Raw genomic sequence first — 19,069 nt, 5'->3', positions numbered from 1 at the left:
CTCCGTTATAAAGGCAGGAACTGTGACTCACCTGCAGGCACTGTTAAAAGGACTACCACTGTTCTTAAGAAGCAGATTACAAGTGGCTTATGTTTGCTTTGCTTGATATTGGCAACTGAATGGCATTACTGGTTAAACTCAGTGAACTAGAAAAGAAAAATTTCTGGATTATTATAGACAGAAATAATTCAACAATAACAACAGCATGCTCTTCCCAAAGAGTGATCTCTACTCTTCTTCACTGAACCACAGCACATGACCTTAATCTAGACAATCCCATTAAAAAGACATCAAAGTCCCCAGAGAGCTCCCCAACACTGTCAAAGCCTACAGTCCCTTTTGTCTTTAATACACAATGGTCCCCATTACTTGTATATTTAATACTTAGAGTTTCTTCTGTAAAACAGGAATAAAGGGTACCATAGCCCCGAGCCTCAAAGCCCGCCCCTTGGACATGGGCAGGGCCTGGGATCTGCTGGAACCACTGAAACTCGGCCAGGGTAACAGGAGGTCATTGACACGACAGCACCTCCTCAACATAACCTCCACCTTGCCAGCTGACCGCTCCTGCCCGCCAGCTTCACAGAACACGCTGTCACTTGGAGAGGCCCACGTGGCAAGAAACGGAAGCCAGAGCCAGCAAGAAGCCTCCGTTCAAGAACCTGCAAGGAGCTGGTTCTTAACAAGCATGGCAATTTCTGCTGAACCTCAGACAAGACCCCACCCCTGCCAGAGACCATCACCGAGTCTACTGAGACAGAGCACCCAGCAAATGTGCAATAATACGTCTGTGTGTTTCCAACAGCTAGGACTGTGGTACTTCTCACAGACGGTACCATCATCACAGGGGCATCGCGGGAACACAGTGAGGAGAGACCATCACACCGCTGGGCAGGTAGGAAGCGCCCTTGCTGGGCGGCTGCTCCTCCTCCTCCTGGGCCTCCTCCCCAGTGTCTGGCTGGGACCTCACCACCTCCCGTGGCACCACTGATGACCAAACCCGCCAGTACGCCTCTCTAGACCCGAGTTCTCTATGCAACCCCGCCGCCAACTGCTCCGCCACCTAAAACCTCTCTTTACTGATGGAACCAACAAACTCCCTCTGAAACGTGCTGTCTTACAGACCATCCTGTCATCCTCACAGGTAGGTAAACAGCAGTAACAATTCAGTTAGTAGTAGTCTTATTGTCTACTGACCACCGACTCTGACTCCTGAGGCTCTTGTGTTCATCAAGCCGTCACTTGTCTCTGATTTCCAGAAAAGTCTCTCAACCTGCTCCCTCAACCCCTCACCTCCCTCAGCATCCTCCCACTATCCTCAGGGAGGACAGGGGTGGGTTGTGTGTGTAAGGTGGTTCCGCTCCTGAACACCAATCACCATCAGGATGACCTTCAGAGCAGCAGCCACATTCATAAGTATTTACTGTGCTCTAGGTCACTGTTCTAATAAACGCTTCACTAAATGAAATGTTTCATTTGATTCTCACAAGAATCCTTTAAGCTGAGCTTCCCTGGTGGCTCAGATGGTAAAGAATCTGCCTGCTAATGCAAGAGACCCAGGTTCAATCCCTGGTCAGGAAGATTCCCCTGGAGACAGGGTATGGCAGTCCACTCCAGTATTCTTGCCTGAAGAATCAAATGGACAGAGGAGCCTGATGGGCTAAAGTTCATGGGGTCGCAAAGAGTCAGACATGATTGAGCAACTAATACACACACAGAGAATCCTTTAAGAAGGATACTATCATCATCCTCACCTCATAGATAAGGAACTAAGAAATCAGGACTTCAGTAATATCACAGGACCCAAGCCCGGACAGTCCAGTAAAACAGCAGACACTGTATGGCTTCTTCCTCTCCTCCCCTCCCCAGGTTTCACTCCCAAATGCCACACTGCTTAACTCTCTGAACAAAACGAGCTACTTCAAGTCTCTGAGGCTCTTCCCCAGCCTGGACCCTCCTTCCTCTGCCCACTGTGATCAGCACCCCCCATGATCTACTGCAACCCCCCCCCAACACACACACATACACACTCTCCTCTCTTTCATGGAGTTAATCACACAATCCTGCCATTCGCTGTGCTGACTTTATATACACGTGTGCTTCTCTGCTGCAGCTACTGGGATGTTTCTCCACACAGTTCTCACCTCTCCTGAACAACAAGCTTCTTTAAAGCAAGCATCCTGCATTCCTGGAAACCAGCTCTAAAATACTTTCTCAATAAAATGAATGAATAATCCCACACTAGCAAAGAATTATCCTATATGCCTGTGAAGACTGTAGAGAAGTCACATGAGTGACACTGACCACAGGATTCCTCAGTTTGTTCCCAAAGGAAAATCCCTAAGGTTTTCAATGCTGTCATCTCCACCAAGGATAATTAAGACTCCACTTCACCTACACTTACCCAACTACCGATTACGGGGCATGCAGTTACTCTCCAAACGCATCCCAATGGCTCTACACTAAAAGACATGTTCCCGTCCCACTGCAGATCAGAACCAAATCTTTTAATGAATGAAGGGCAAGAAGCCAGCAGACTGAAGTGATAGACAGCTGACTGTCAGGAGCTCCCAAGTGGCAGAGCTGGTCCTGCGTGAGTAATGTCAGTGCAGACCCCGGCTTGACCTGGAGGACTTGTGGTGTGAGACAAAAACTGAACAATCACAAAAAACTCTACCTAAGGATTTCATACTAGAGCATCATCCAGTATATCTTGACTCATCAATTACTTGTCCTTCACTAATAACTGTCTCTCAACACTATTACAGATACTTCATAAACAGCATTATTGACACCCAAAACGCACTCCACATATGGGTGTGCAGTGGTTTCAGTCAAACCCAGACTTAGATGGACCAAGCTCCACAAGACCACTGTCCCCTGGGATCCCAGCCACAAGTCTGGTGATGCCCGGGACGACCCTCACTTCAGACCAGCGGACTACAAGTTCCGGCGTCCCCTAAGCTCACAGAGTGCAGGAAAGTGCTGTACTTTGGATTACCGTTTTATTATAGTGACAGGATATTCATTAACGGTAAAAGCAGACAAAGGAAGATTTGCATGGCAGGGAGTCTGCAGCGCTCCAGGTGCAGGGCTCTGGGGGTCCTCTCCGGGGTCAGGAGGGACAGTCTTGCCTCCTCCTGGTGGGGATGTGCGGCCCACCCACGATTTATTGTGTTTTAAATGTGTTTAAAATGTTCATTAAATCCATACCTATAGATAAGTGACGTATTTATCATCCAGCTACAGAATGTACCATGTGATTCTGTTGGTGGTTATAGTTTATTAACTAATACTGAGGGATGTATATATAGACACAAGCATTAAAAAGTCTGGAACAATGTAACATCAATTTTTTTTAAAAGGCTATCTCTGGATGCTGGACTTTGGTCTCTTTAAAAATCACAATCAGGGGTTAAAAATACTTGTTTCCACTTTTGTAAAAGATAAAAAGAACATCACACAGTTAACAAAGAAATAAAGGACCTGAAAACCCACTACCTTGAGCTGGTCCAGCTAAGGGATGGACAAGGCTCCTCATCTGCTGGTCCTAGGCTGGCTCCCATCAGGCTCCCAGGGAGAACTACCCCCTCACTCCACACACTTCCCTAGATATGCACCTAAGAGGGAGAAGAACACTGTGAAAAGAACGTGGATCCTGTGTCAGAAGACCTATATTCAAGTCCTGTCCTTACTACTGACTGTGTGACTCTGATGGACCTGAACTAACCTAAATTATTCTGATACAACAAAGCAGGAGACTTCCCACGTCATAGGGCTGTGAGAACACAGAGAATGTATACATGCAAAGAAGGGCTATGCCAACCAAAGGCAAGATGACCACCACTGAGGGTTATGAACCCTCCCAGATCTCTGCCCTCAGCTCAGGACCGGTGCTCAGCCACTGCAAGTATCTCCAACCAGAAACCACACTGTCTCTCAAACTCAGCAGGTCTACACTTCAATTCAGCGCTTTCCCTTTAAAACTGTTCCCTAACTTCCTCTGTGAACAAAACTATCGCTCTGTTGCTACCCAAGACGTCAGTTATTTCTGTCTGCATCCTATCCCTTTTTTCCTATATAATCCAACCCCTGATTTTCCAATGACATAATCCTTATTTTAGAGCCTGGAAACTCTCCTCTATCCTGCTCCAGCCCTTCCTGAACACGCCCACCACTTACGAGCACGTAGGCCAGACGCTCCACCCGCTGGAGCCTCACTGTGGCCACAAACCTGTCATCTGTTTGTTTCTTCACAGCCACTGCCTCGCTGACCTCAGGACAGGACCCACTCGGTACACAGACTCCTTGAACTCCATCGTCTGCCTGCCCCTTTAAAGGGAACCCACCAACTGGCCTAAGGCTAGATGAGCACTGAAATGGCGAGTCACCTGTACTTGAATGCTGACTCTCCCACGGAGACTCAGATGACCTTTGCACATCAAGAACTGAAATACCTCTGCAGAGAGGGACAGCAATAATGCACGTCCGATTACTGCACGGTGCAAGGAATATAATAACAACTCTAAAAATGGTGACAACCATAACTTTACCAGCATTTTAGAACTTCATAATCAACCCGTTTGCCTTTCCAAAAGTATCTCCAGCTATTTCCCTACATGAAACCCATCCTCTCACTTTACAGTCTTCCCGTACTTGCCATTTCTGCTCATTTGAAAGTTACTCATTCAAGTGCGGTCAGAAAGCCCTTCTGGGTCCATCAGCCCTTTTGGAAGTCCCCCTGGTCACAGACGGCCCTTGGTCTTCCCTCTCTGACTCTGAACTAATAGAGCACTCTCAAGTTGTCAAGTCGTATAAAGTGTCTCATATGGGGAGAACAATCTCACATTGCGAAAGGACATCAGTTCTTCCTGGTCCCTTCTCAGTAAGCTATAAATGAGGGGTTATTTTCAAAAACACTGATTCCAATGCATTTATTCCCAGAGATACAGGTGTTACAATTGTACTTTCATGCTTGTAAAAACAAGAAAGCATCTCGCATATTCACACAAGTGTCTATCATTGATCTGGATATCTGCAATTTCTTCTTTGAGGCATTACCACCACCACAAGCTAGGTTTGTCACTCTAGCTTACTGTCAACCTGTCTGATCCATTCAAAACTCAGAATCAGCTTCCTTACACGGGGACACAAAGGGAAAGCCCCAGACAACAACTGACTTCCCAAATGGCACACTGCTGGTCATTATTCACCCTATGTTTACTGAACACCCGACAAAGCCAGATTCTGGCTCAGATGGTAAAAAAGAATCTGCGTGCAAGGCAGGAGACTCAGGTTTGATCCCTGGTTGGGAAGATCCCCTGGAGAAGGGAACAGCTACCCACTCCAGTATTCTTACCCGGAGAATCCTATGGACAGAGGAGCCTGGCGGGTTAAAGTCCATGAGGTTGCAAAGAGTTGGACATAACTAAGCAACTAATACTTCTATGCCAAGTGTTGGGAGTCCAAAGACCCTCAAGTTGCTCTCAAGTCTAGCAGACCACATGAAATGTGGATGATGCTGGACAAGGTGGACCAAAAGCTTCAAAGAAAGAATAAGGAGTAGGAAAACTTCTGTCTGATTTGCAATTCTGCAAACTGTAATTCAGCAATTGAACCTGAGGGCCACGGGTGCCGCATCAATGAAACTAGTGGTGTTCACCACAAATGGGAGGGTCCAGGTCACCCAGGGACTGCAAACTGGGCTTCAACCTCTCCAGATCAGATTTATTCCCACCTGATCCTCCTCTTTCTCTGCCAAGAAAAGAAAAAAGAAGGAAAGAAGAGTAGGTCAGCCACCTTCCTCACACTCCCCAGAGAGCCTTTCCAGAAAGGTCCAGGGTGTCTGTAACCAGACCTGATGGGAGGACAGCAGGACAGGAATGGAGCGAGAGGGAGACCCCAGGCAGTGTGGATACAGCTGGGCCTTTGGGGTCTTCCTCCAGATACAGAAAGTACATGTGGACAAAGTAGTTTCTCAAAAATGAGATAACAGCATGCATACATGCAATCTGTTTGAGCTGAATAGCGTAATAACACGGGAATCTCTCCATGTCAGTACATATAAACGTATTCCACACAGTGGTGTCCTGACATTCATAAAAGTTGTGTAAAACACATGACTTAAAGATAAATTGGAATTGACTATATTAGTAAATACACAGTCTAAAATAGGTGTCCCAATAGAGATTATTATTTTATCCTTAATGCAATTAAAAAATCTGCATGTCCTACGGCTGATTCATGTTGATATTTGACAGAAAACAAAACTGTAAAGCAACTATCCTTCAATTTGAAAAATAAATAAAATTTTTTAAAAATTGCATGTCATTTGATAAGATTCTCAGAATAACTGTTAAAAGATGCTACATCAGGGCTGCACATGGTACAGTTTTTAAACAATTGCAAATATGAGCTTCCCAGGTGACTCAGTGGTAAAGAATCTGCCTGCCAATGGAGGAGACCTAGGTTTGATCCCTGCATCGGCAAGATCTCTTGGAGGAGGGCATAGCTACCCACTCTAGTATTCTTGCCTGGAGAATTACACGGACAGAAGATCCTGGTGGACTACAGTCCAAGGGGTTGCAAGAGTCGGTCACAACTTAGTGATGAAACAAGGTATGACACTGTCCTTAAATGTAAATGTGAATTCTGTTTGTTTAAAGTCTAACGTCTCACACAATAGTATCTACAACAAGATTTTCTAGTCTTTCAAAGCATGTAAATACACAGCAATATCAAAAAAGGAAGTGCACAGCTGGAATTTGCAGTATAATGGTTAAAAACACAGTCATGGAAATATTAACTGCACTGATTAACTAATATTTCAGTATTCTGATGATTACTAGCCAATTATGTGCCGCATATAAAAGAAAAATATGACCTAGATAGTCCTGAACCAGTCACAATTATGTCCATCTCTAAGCACAATTACAAGCCAATAAAGTGAGAATTTAAGGACTTCCCTGGTGGTCCAGTAGTTAAAAACCCACACTTCCACTGCAGGGAGTGAGGGTTCCATCGCTGGTGTTCCAGGGAACTAAGACCCCACAGGCTGCATGGCAGGACCGAAAAAAATTAAAATAAAAATTTTTTTAAAGAAGAATTCAACAGAGAGCAAAATTGGAGGAAAATCCCATAACCCTCAGGGCAGTCACTAAATAGCTGGGAGAAGGGGTGTATGGAGGTACTCAGCACTGTGCCTGCAAAGAGTCACTTAAGAGAACAGCAGCTTCACTGACGGATGGAGAAAGGCCAACCTCCCAGGGTCCTGCACAAGAGGCCCAGGTTACAGGTTTCCCAGGTCCACAATAATGGAAGAACCACAGCAGTGTAATCATGACATGTATAGAAAGTATGGAATCTTCAACCCAGCACTCCACAATCTGCTCCTCCAGCACTGTGTCTACTTCAGCGCATCTCAACATAGTGTGAACATGCAACTGATCTTCCTTAAAATTACCAGTGTGTCAGTGCCGCTTTCTACAATCTCATACAAAGCTTACATATAAAGTTCCCCTTGTTCACTGCTCATTGCTAGAGTTAAAACTGGGTCTTGCTGGGGTTTAACATTTCATGAGAAAATGAATGACTTTCAATCCAAACTGCTTCCCAGATTCACCAGATTTACTGAACAAACCACTGTGCCTCTGAACATGCCAGTTTACAAGACGCTGCTCTCCTCTAAGTATCTGTTGAGCCTCCGGGACACAACCTCTTCCTACTGCTCTCCCCTCACTCCTGTACGCCCACCTATTAGTGATCTCTCCTTTCCCTGTATATGAAAAGGACCTCAGAGCTGCTGCAGTTTCCTTCTATTCCGAGATGGTCAGAAATAGTCAGCTTCCTCACTTCTCTTGGGTCTTTCCTTCAGATTTCAGACAATGCTTAAACAGTAGCTGACTGTATACAGGACTTCAATCTCCCTTCTCTTGCTGGGCAAAAACAACATGGTACACGTTCCTGTAGTCCCTGCAAAGCCTGGCTCCGTGGTCTACCTCCGAAAGGAAGTAACAACCATCTAAGAGAGTGAGTGAGTGAGAGTGGAAGGGGGCTGCTAGACTTTCACTGGAGATGCCTGAGCCAGTCTTTTCTGAATATAAAAAGCTTACTGGGGTTACCAAACAGTACTGTCTGGATGAGAGCATTTTACTACCCACTGCTTTTTTTGAAAAGTTACACACATCTGCAAAGTAAAGCATAAAGCAGGTGTTCAAACATTTGCTGAATGCAGGAAAGTTTAAAGATAGTCTCAAAATCAGAGGCCAAATAAGAGCTTCTCTCAAGCTTCTGACTGAAATGAACAAGCTTACATAATAAAAATTTAGGTTCAAAAGTGTGTGGGGGGTTGTTTTTTTTTTCTTCCCAAAAAGCAAAGGTCTTGTGCCCTCTGCCCCTTCAGTGAGTTTCATTTGTTAGACGTAAACCTGCCCTGTATTTCGACCGTGTGTGCGTTCAGCAAGGTCCAGAAAAATGCGGTCTTCCTCTCCTATCATCCAACATCTCCACACAAGAATCAGGCCAGAGACAATCCTAACTGTGACAAACATAAAGCATTCCAAACAGACGAAATTAACTCTTTTTAAAACCGTGTCTGAGTCCATATCTGATTTCCATCAACAGGCATTTACCAACACAACCGTTTATCAACATAAAGCACCCTGTTTTATAAAACTCTAGGTTTTAGACACAATGTTAAACACTAAAATGTTGAGAAAATGTTCATTCAGACCATATTCTCTTATTAAAACATTAAAAACAGAAAGGAGAAAACCATCTTCAGATCCCCAGCAGGGCCTGCTTACAGATCCAATCAGCCGCCTTCCTCAACGGCCCCTTGCGTCTTCCCACAGGAACACCGGACCTGGAAGAACCCTGTACAACACGGAAACGCACCAACGAGACTCCTCACCACACAGGCTACCTCAAATTGAGTACCCCTCCTAAGCCGCTAACCTCCCCACCCTGCGAAGAAACCACACACACACAAGCACCACCCACACAAGACAACCGAGAAACTGTACAATACAGCGGCTAGCAAAGCAGGCCGGTCCTCCTGCGGCCCGCATCGGGCCTCCCCTCTCCGGCCGGAGGTCCCTCAGCCTCCGTATCCACCGCCAGCACCTCGGCCCGCCCCGGCCCGCAGGCCCCGCGCTGTGACCACACGGCAGGAGCACAGAGCGGGGACTCGGTTACCAAACAACCTCCGGCGCCGCGGCGCGTCCAGCGGGGAGCCCGCGGAGATGCACCCCCGCACCCCGGCCTGGCCGCCAGGCTCCGGCCGGGGAAGTTGTGAAATCCGCACACACGCCCCGGCCCGCACACACCCGCCGGCCGGCGGAGGCTGAGTCATTCCCAGGAGTAACTTTATCCGGACGCTGCCCTCTGGGAGCCTCGCACTCGGGGGTCCGGACAGAGCCGAGTCTGCGACCCTCGCCCCGGCCGGCTCGCCGTCTGACATCTCGGGGCCCGGCCCGGCGGCGGCGGGAGCGGCGGCGGCGAGGGTGCGTCCCGGGCCCCGGCGCTCCCGGCGCCGGCTGGGAGCACCGGGAGGTCGGGGGGCACCGAAGAGTCCGGGCCGCACAGGCCCAGCGCAGCCGCCCGCCTCCGCCGCCCGCGGGGGACCCGACGCCGCGCTCACCAGGCAGCGTCTCCTCCTCCGCCGGCGGCAGCAGCAGGGCCCGCGGCCCCCGGCACCATCTTCCGCCGCCGCCGCCTCGTCCTCGGCGGCGGCTACCAACCGCCCATCCGCGCCGCCAACCGACACAACCGCCGGCGCCGCCACCTCCGGGCACGGGGACGGGCAGGCCCCTCGGCTCTGCGTCAGGGGCCGGGGAAGGGCGAGCCGCGGCCGGTCAGAGCCGAGGGGCCGGGCGACGGAACCCGAGGCAGCGCCGGGCTCGGTAGGGCCGCGGACACGGCCGCCACGGGTTTGTTATTGTCGACTCCGGCCCTTCCTGCGCGGGGCACGCCGGGAAGCGGGCGGGGGAGGGGCGGGCGAGCTCCGCACAGGCCCGGAAGTCCGAGGGCTGCCGGAAGTCGGCCTGCTTCCGGGTAGGGCCTGTTCCTACTGCCCCGCCACCTGCTGTTGCGGATGCTGGGGCTGGTGACCTGGGAGTCCTCTCCTGACCCCGGAGACTCCGCCGGGCGGTCTGGGACGGTGCTGGCCGCCGTCCGGGCGCGAGTGCCCCAAGGTGAGCCTGACCTTCTCCACTACAGCGAGTGGCCCTGCGCCTGCCTACCCGCCGAATCCTGAGTTAGCCTGGGCGGAAGAGCTCGACCTGTCGCGGAGGTGGAGGGCAGCCGAGGGACCGGGACCTCATTTGGGACCGGACCAGGGCCTGTGAGGGGACTGGGCTTCGGGAGGGCTGTCCCAGGCCGGGTCCCACAGTGCGGGCGGCACGTTCTCAGACCAGGAACGGGGAAGAAGGGAGCTAAGGCTGGCTGGGGTGGAAGAGGTCGAAAGCGCCGCGACACCCCTTTCAGCTCGACCCTGATTTCTCTAGCAATCCCCGGGAGCTCCTGATTCTGTGAAGGTGACCAATCACGGGCAATGGCGTGAAGCCGCAGCGTTTAACTACAAAAGTCTGGTGATCAGAAGTTACAGGTGGAATAATATCAGTTCAGTTCAGTCGCTCAGTCGTGGCCGACTCTTTGCGACCCCATGAATCACAGCACGCCAGGCCTCCCTGTCCATCACCAACTCACAGAGTTCACTCAAACTCATGCCCATCGAGCTGGTGATGCCATCCAGCCATCTCATTCTCTGTCGTCCCCGTCTCCTCCCGCCCCAATATATATATAATCCTTTGAGAATTCCTGTTAAATCGGGGAATATCTGGTATTAGTTAACAGCTTGCAGGTGGTAGGGCTGAGTCATTAGAGGGCTTTAGAATTGCGTTTGCGTAAAAATGGGTATTAACACCCTTTTCAAGGACTGCCAAGCCGAACACACGCTACCGGGAAGCAGTCTTCGAACCTTTGTCATGTTGGGAACTGATAAACACTAAACGGCTGGTTAGCCTTACGGATTTTCAGTTTCCATCTCACTGACCCGGTATCCGAAAGGTTGAGAAGGACCTACAGGGTCCTTTATCTATTTTTTGTTTGTACACTCCTACAGATCCCACAGAGGCAAATCATTTTACTTTTTTTTTTGGAAGTGGAGTCTTATTACACCACGCCAACGATGTACAGCAGGGAACTGAAAATTAAGAGGCTAAATTGTTGTTACGCCTCAAGGTGTGAGCTGGCAAGACTGAAGAAAGGAGCTGATTCTATCAGGCCCAGCATAGTAATAGGCACAAAGAGAGTAAGCGGTAAGAAGGAATTCAGCCGGAAAATTGGTAAGCAAAGCACAGTCTTAGGCCTTTAAAGAATATATTGGTGCTTGACCTTCCTCTTAGTCATCAATGACATTCATCGTTACAAATTAAATACACCTTAGTATGTAAAATCATGACTGGAATATGCCGGTGACAAATCTAGTGAATAAAATGTTTTAAATGTTTCTTGTCTGACTTCTTCCTTTGGGGCGAATAAAACTAATTCAGCCCTCATCTTCCCCTTTTCCAGAGTGTAAATAGTAGGAACTTATATGCCCAGTGTTCTTTCCTAGTGATAAGTGAAAATGTATCAAGATTAGTTTTTTGATACATGCACTATAGAGAAAGACCCTGATGCTGGGAAAGATAGAGGGCAGGAGGAGAAGGGGGTCAGAGGATGAGATGGTTGGAGGGCATCACTGACTGGATGGACATGACTTTGAGCAAACTCTGGTAGGTGGTGAAGGACAGGGAAGCCTGGCGTGCTCTACTCCATGGGGTCACAAAGAGTTGGACATGACTTAGCAACTGAACAATAACAACAACAGAGAAAACACTACTGCAGTTTCCTGATACTTCATGTGTCTATAATAATTCTCAGCAAGTTATATTTCCATTAACGCCAAGGATATAGACAACCCTCTGGACTCTCCCTTCCTTAATAAATGATAACAAGAACAAATGAAAAATCCAAGGACCAGCCCCCTCAAATTGCTGTATTAAATGGACAATGCTGAGACTTAATTTGAACTTTATAAACCACTGCTCCTTTACATTTTTAAAATCCTTTTTCTCTCCCTGCTGCCCTCTGTAGTGTCTCCCTCTTTGCTCTTAAATCTGTTATTTAGGCCTCTTCCAAATTCTCAAAAGTAATTATAATACAGATGCAAATGATGAAAACATGAGGTGCTGGAGGAGCAGAGGAGAAACTGAATCTTGTCCTCATCACATTATTTCATTAATAAACATTTTAGGTCCTTCTGTAGATTTCCCATGTGGGCAAAAGAAAGTGTTTCTTTTTAGGAATCCTTAAGAGGCTACTATTAAAACACCCTAAGTACTTCAGGTCAGTCCTGTTAAAGCTTTTTTTCCCACCAGGTCTCAACTTGAGTATCACCTTCTCAGGGAGTCCTTCCCTGACATGCCCAGAGTTCACCTAGATCCTTCTGTTGGGTTGGCCAAAAGTTCATTCAGGTTTTTCCATGACATCTTACAGAAAAACCCAAGCAAACTTTTTGGCCAACCCAGTGTCTTTCAGTATCTGTCTGACCTGCCAAAATGGAAATCCTTCTCTAATAAAGCTATTTGCCCAGTGCCTTCTGCACACTCAGATTTGTTAACAGCACCCAAAACATTTTTCATTTTATTGCTCATCTTACCTCCCAACTCAGCTTTTGTTGTTTACTTTATTTTAAGACCATTCTGACCCTATCTCTTACCTGCCTATGACCTTCACTGATTTTGTTCTGTGTGTTAGATACAACTTCTCAGCCTGAGAATCTTCTAGGTACCAGCACACCTCTAGGTTATCTTCTGGCACTTCTCACCTTTACATATGCCTGGTATGAGTTTCATCATCCAGGAACGTTCTTCCGATCTTGTTCACCTTTCAAAGCCATCCTTCAAAGCAGAACTGGGACCTCAGCCAGCTGCCAGCTTCTAGATAGTGACTATTCTCCCTTCCACCACCTCTGCTTCATGTTACACAAGTAAACTGTCACCTCCCATCTAAATCTAAAACCCTTAAGGAACTGTGAATGACCCATTTCTAGTGCAAAGCTCCTAGAACTTTATAGAGAGCTTTGCACTTAATAACATATTGAAAGTAATGAATTATGCAAATATTCAAGTTGAAGGCTGACTAGGTAAGGTACTGTGGAAAAGTTCTGCTCTCTGCCCTTAAATATCTAAAAAACTTGGATGGGGGACCGTTCAAAAATCACTCTAGTGACAAGTTTATGACATCTTTTAACCAAAAATGCATCAGAGTGTCGGGAAGATCACAGTACACAGCTTAATTTTGTTAACTCTGTCTGATGGAGGATTTCATTCCCCATCTGCATTAGGTATTTCTCAAACAACTTCTTATGTTCAAACAGCCAGCAACCATGACTGACATGACTTTACTCACAGTATGAATCATAATTTCCCCTTTTTAAAAGTTAACTCCTTTTAAAGGCCTCAGACTTTGTTTTGAAGATCATAGCTAGTTCAGTTTGTAAAGTGCGGTCATGTGCTACTTAGAGGCTGCTGGCACGTGATTATTAAGTTAATTAGTCCGGTACTATTTACAGACCTTACAGCTGCCCTACTCAGCTGGCCTGTTGTTATTCACATATTATTTATGATAATGGTGTTAGTTATGAGTGACTGTCTTCAAAGCTAGTGAGGAGCTTGACGAGCTGGTGAGCAACACTGTATTTCTAGTGCTGCAACACAAGAAAATGCAGCATGCTTCATTTTCCAGCAGATTTACACCAGTAGATTGAGACAAAACAGTCATCTTTCACATCAAGTTCCTGTCTCATTATTTTGGAAAAGTGCTTAAAATGTCAAAAAGTAGAGCTGGGATGTCTTGAAGCAGAAACTGCTACTTCCTCCACCCCTCCATTTCTTTCAGTCAGTCCTCCCTGCCACCCATGCAGGCAGAATACCTCCCAGTTGTATAGTTGTTAAGTCATGACTGACTCTTGCAACCCCACGGACTGTAGCTGCCAGGCTCCTCTGTCCATGGGATTCTCCAGGCAAGTGTACTGGCTTGGGTTGCCTTTTACATCTCTAGGGCATCTTCCTCACCCAGGGATCGAACCTGTGTCTCCTGTGTTGGCAAGCAGGTTATTTACCACTGAACCACCAGGCATCCATTTTAATGTGGTTTATTAAGAGATGCGCTGAACTGGGCGTTTTAAAAACTGGTGTCTACTCCTGCCTCAGTCTGCTGTTGTGTGTTTCCCTAGTCAGCTCTCAACCCTCCATCAGATTGTATTGCTCTTAAATCCCTAAGCCCCACCTCTTTCTAATCCCTCTTTCTTGGTCAATAATCTCACCTCCTACATCACAAGGAAGTTGTGAGAAAGAACTCCTCCACGCTTCCTTGCCTTCCTTCATCTGCAGACCTATCCACACCTCCTTTTGGTTCCCCCTCCAGGCACTCGTCCCCTTCCAGTGAGGGGGTCGTGGCTCTTGACTCCATCATCTGTCAGTCCTGTTAGACCACTTGACACATGCCAAATTCAGTGCATATACAGAACATTTTACAGAATTTAAAGAATCTTTTAAAGTTGGAATTTATCCTTAATTGCTTATTGTTCCACTTAAGATTAAAGTAATAAAGCATTACATCAGCAGTATGATTTAGTACTTGCCAAAGGTAACTTTTGATCTTTCAGTTTTATTAAAATTGATTTATTAATTGCTGCTGCTAAGTCACTTCAGTCGTGCCCGACTCTGTGTGACCCCATAGACGGAAGCCCACCAGGCTCCCCCATCCCTGGGATTCTCCAGGCAAGAACACTGGAGTGGGTTGCCATTTCCTTCTCCAATGTGTGAAAGTGAAAAGTGAAAGTGAAGTTGCTCAGTCGTGTCCTACCCTTAGCAACCCCACAAACTGCAGCCTACCAGGCTCCTCCATCCATGGGAATTTCTAGGCAAGAGTACTAGAGTGGCTTGCCATTGCCTTCTCCGTATTAATTGCTAGACAATTATTTACATGAAATCTCATGTTGATCTCTTAACAAAAGATCAGAATTAAAACAGGTAGATACAAAAACTATAGAGAGGTTGTTTTCCTTTTTGTTTCTGTAATGTTTATGCTACTTTTTAACTTCCAGTTTTGACTGCCTTGATTATGTGACTTTGCAATAAAAATGTTCAGTCTTTATTTTTTGGCCATTATTAGTGCATGATTGTTACTTAAATCAATTTTGTTGTATAGAAGAATGGAGTGGAGTATTGGAAATTTACCCACTTTTTAGTGTCAAATACACTGGATATATACCATTGACAGGGCCCAGGACTTTTTTAACACGTTGTAAAGGGAATTCTGCTCAGTGGTAAAGAAACTCCTGCCAAGCAGGAGATGTGAGTTCAATCCTTGGCTCAGGAAGATCCCCTGGAGAAGGAAATGGCAACCCACTCCAGTATTCTTGCCTGGAGAATCCCATGGATAGAGGAGCCTGGAGGGCTATAGTCAGTGGGGTGGCAAAGAGTCAGACATGACTTAGCAACTAAACAGCAGTGAAGGGAATTCGAATACAGATGATGGCCTTGAAAAACAAAGGACTAAATCTTCACAGATCCTTACAGCCCTCCTAAATCTTCCTTCTCCTTTTTATCTGTACTGCTATCCTCTCTCTCAAGATGAATTTGTCAGATAAGTTCTAATCCATTCACAGCTTTCTATATCTTTGTACTTTTAAAGGAATTAATTTGAAATCACTTGTTATTCTCAAATGTGCCCTAATTTTTAAAAATATGTATGCTGCTGCTGCTGCTGCTGCTAAGTCACTTCAGTCGTGTCCGACTCTGTGTGACCCCATAGACGGCAGCCCACCAGGCTCCCCCGTCCCTGGGATTCTCCAGGCAAGAACACTGGAGTGGGTTGCCATTTCCTTCTCCTAGACCATAAGTTGTTAGCATTTAGGAAAACCAGAGGTCTCATTTGGATTTGGAAAATCTATGATTTCAAATTCCTCCTGTTAAAATGGTGGCAATACCTATTGTAGCTACCTCACGTCACTCTCTAGGTTAGGATAAAAAGTAGCATGTAGGAACTTCCCTAGTGGTCCATTGATTAAGGCTCTGCATTTTCACTGCTGAGGACCTGGCTTCAATCTTGGGTCAGAGGAACTAAGATCCCACAAGCCAGGAGGCATAGCCAGAAAAAAAAAAAAAAAAAGCATGTAAAATACACTACAACTCAGACATTTTGTGAGGTCCCAGAACAATAACTGACCACTCAAAATACTTTTTTTGAAAAATGAAACTCCATCAGTTCTTGAAATTAATGAAGTGTTAATATGTATTTCAGTACACACATCTAACTACATTTAAAACAAAAGAATTTCAAATTTTTCTTAGTTTTACATCTTTCTTATCACATTCATATTATAGGCTTTTTATCTCTTCCTCTTTCCCCCTTCATTCCTTTATATCCCTAAATTTCTGGAAACCTACCCAACAGAGATCTTTGTGTGAAATGCTTGTCTTCTTTCTATACAAGTCTCCCAAGAACACTCCTATTTCAAGGAGATTATCTTTTTGAAAAATGTCCAACATCACCAAGGAATAAACAGAATCACAGGTTTCCTGAAAGGATGTTCATGCAACCTTTTTTAAAAAGTTATGGAATGGATGCCTTCAACAGAGCAGATAGTACAGATTCAAAAAAAAAAAAAACAACAACAGTCCACACCAAGTGATTTCCTACTTCATGAGTCTGCTTCAGTGGTATTGTTTACTTTAAGCATTTTCATTAGAGTTCTGTAGTGTAGCAATAAATTTAAAAAGTAAAAACAACTCTTTTAACAGCATCCATCTTAAAAGCCCATAATAGGAATAAGCTTAGCCGAAGAATTGTAGGACTTGTACACTGAAAATTACAAATGTTGAAACAAGTTAAACACATCCCCTGTGCATGAACTAGAAGACTTACTAAGATGGTAATGCTTTCCAAACTGATCTACAGATTCAATGTAGGCCCTCCCAATATCCTAGGTAGGTTTTTTCTTTTTTTTTTTTTTGCAGAAACTGGCAAGCTTATCATAAAATTCATATGGAAATCCAAGGGACCAGAATAGCCAAAACAGTCTCGAAAAAGAACAAATGTGGAGCATTTACACTTCCCAAATTCAAAACTTTCCACAAGGCTACAATAATTCAGACAGTGTATGGAGAAGGAAAAGGCAACCCACTCCAGTATTCTTGCCTGGAAAATCCCATGGACAGAGGAGCCTCACGGGCTACAGTCCATGGGGTTGCAAAAGAGCCAGCCACAACTTAGCACCTAAACAACAACAGCAACAGTACCAAGTTTAGCAAAAAGCAAAGAGGAACAAACTAAAGAGCCTTTTGATGAAGCTGAAAGAGGAGAGGAAAAAAACTGACTTAAAACTTAACATTCAAAAAACTAAGATCATGGCATCCAGTCCCATCACATCATGGCAAATGATGGGGAAACAATGGAAACAGTGACAGACTTTATCTTCCTGGGCTCCAAAATCACTGTGGATAGTGACTGCAGCCATGAAATTAAGAGATATTTACTCCGGATGCTGATTGCAGCCATGAAATTAAAAGACGCTTACTTCTTGGAAGGAAAGTTATGACCAACCTTGGTAGTATATTAAAAAGCAGAGACATTACTTTGCCAACAAAGGTCCGTCTAGTCAAGGCTATGGTTTTTCCCATGGTCATGTATGGATGTGAGAGTTGGACTGTGAAGAAAGCTGAGCACAGAAGAATTGATGCTTTTGAACTGTGGTGTTGCAGAAGACTCTTGAGAGTCCCTTGAACTGCAAGGAGATCCAACCAGTCCATTCTAAAGGAGATCAGTCCTGTGTGATCATTGGAAGGGCTGATGCTAAAGCTGAAACTCCAATACTTTGGCTACCTCATGTGACGAGTTGACTCACTGGAAAAGACTGATGCTGGGAGGGATTGGGGGCAGGAGGAGAAGGGGACGACAGAGAATGAGATGGCTGGATGGCATCACCGACTCGATGGAGGTGAGTTTGAGTGAACTCTGTGAGTTGGTGATGGACAGGGAGGCCTGGCGTGCTGTGATTCATGGGATCACAAAGAGTCGGACACGACTGAGTGACTTAACTGAACTGAACTGAATCCTTGAAAGAAAGGCAATGACAAACATAGCATATTAAAAAGCAGAGACACTACTTTGCCTACCAAGGTCTATCTAGTTAAAGCTGTGGTTTTTCCAGTAGTCATGTACGGATGTGAGAGTTGGACAATAAAAAAGGCTGAGCCCTGACGAATTGATGCTTTTGAACTGTGGTGTTGGAGAAGACTCTTGAGAGTCCCTTGGATAGCAAGGAGATCAAACCAGTCAATCCTAAAGGAAATCAACCTTGAATATTCACTGGAAGGACTGATGCTGAAGCTGAAGCTCCAATACTTTGGCCACCTGATGTGAAGAGCCAACTCATTGGAAAAGATCCAGATGCTGGGAAAGATTGACGGAAGGAGAAGAGGACGACAGAGAATGAGGTGCTTGGATGGCATCACTGACTCAATGGACATGCATTTCAGCAAACAGGGAGGACAGGGAAGCCTGGCCTGCTGCAGTCCATGGGGACACAGAGTCAGACATGACTGAGCGACTGAACAACCACCAACTTTGGGACAATGACCAAATAAATATTTATTAAAAGAAAAGAGTGTGGTACTGACATAAAGTTATACTGATTAAAGGAAAATAATTGAGAGTTCAGAAATGAACTGTTAATTAAGGGCATAAAGATGCTTCAATGGAGACAGAATAGCCTTCTTAACCAATGGTGTTGGAACAACTGGGTATCTATGTGCAAAAGATGAAGTTGGGCTACCACCTCGTACCACTTAATCAGCTCAAACTGGATCAAAGACTTACATCGAACAGCTAGAAGGTAAAACTCTCAGGAGAATGCATAGGAGAAAATCTTTGTGACTTTACATTAGGCAGCGGTTTCTTAGGTATGCATGCTCAGTCGTTTCAGTCATGTCCAACTCTTTGAGACCCCATGGACCAT

General features: G+C 45.8%; 1 protein-coding gene and 1 long non-coding RNA gene across 4 annotated transcripts in view; one reads left to right on the top strand and one right to left on the bottom strand.

The window, feature by feature from the left end:
• Window positions 1-9,939, bottom strand: part of RB1CC1 (RB1 inducible coiled-coil 1) — a 40,137-nt gene extending 30,198 nt beyond the window's left edge. For 2 of the 3 annotated variants that reach the window (XM_055431656.2, XM_088844469.1), the window contains exons 1-2: window positions 9,641-9,939; window positions 32-146 (exon numbers count right to left, since the gene is read on the bottom strand). The gene's annotated coding sequence lies outside the window, so the exon portion shown is untranslated. Of the gene's footprint in view, window positions 1-31; window positions 147-3,501; window positions 3,621-9,640 lie in introns of all 3 variants that reach the window. The other variant, XM_055431657.2, reaches the window with a different exon arrangement.
• Window positions 9,940-9,976: 37 nt separating this feature from the next.
• LOC148775285 (uncharacterized) overlaps window positions 9,977-19,069 on the top strand; it is a 29,104-nt gene continuing 20,011 nt past the window's right edge. Inside the window, exon 1 of the long non-coding RNA XR_016039281.1 lies at window positions 9,977-10,193. This is a non-coding gene — a long non-coding RNA (uncharacterized LOC148775285). The remainder of the gene's footprint in view (window positions 10,194-19,069) is intronic.

Source organism: Moschus berezovskii, chromosome 16, assembly GCF_049115385.1.
Source record: "Moschus berezovskii isolate FMDL1 chromosome 16, NW_MosBer_1.0, whole genome shotgun sequence".
Taxonomy (NCBI): domain Eukaryota; kingdom Metazoa; phylum Chordata; class Mammalia; order Artiodactyla; family Moschidae; genus Moschus; species Moschus berezovskii.
Note: the sequence above shows the minus strand (reverse complement) of the source record. Positions and strands in the feature narration are given on the sequence as shown.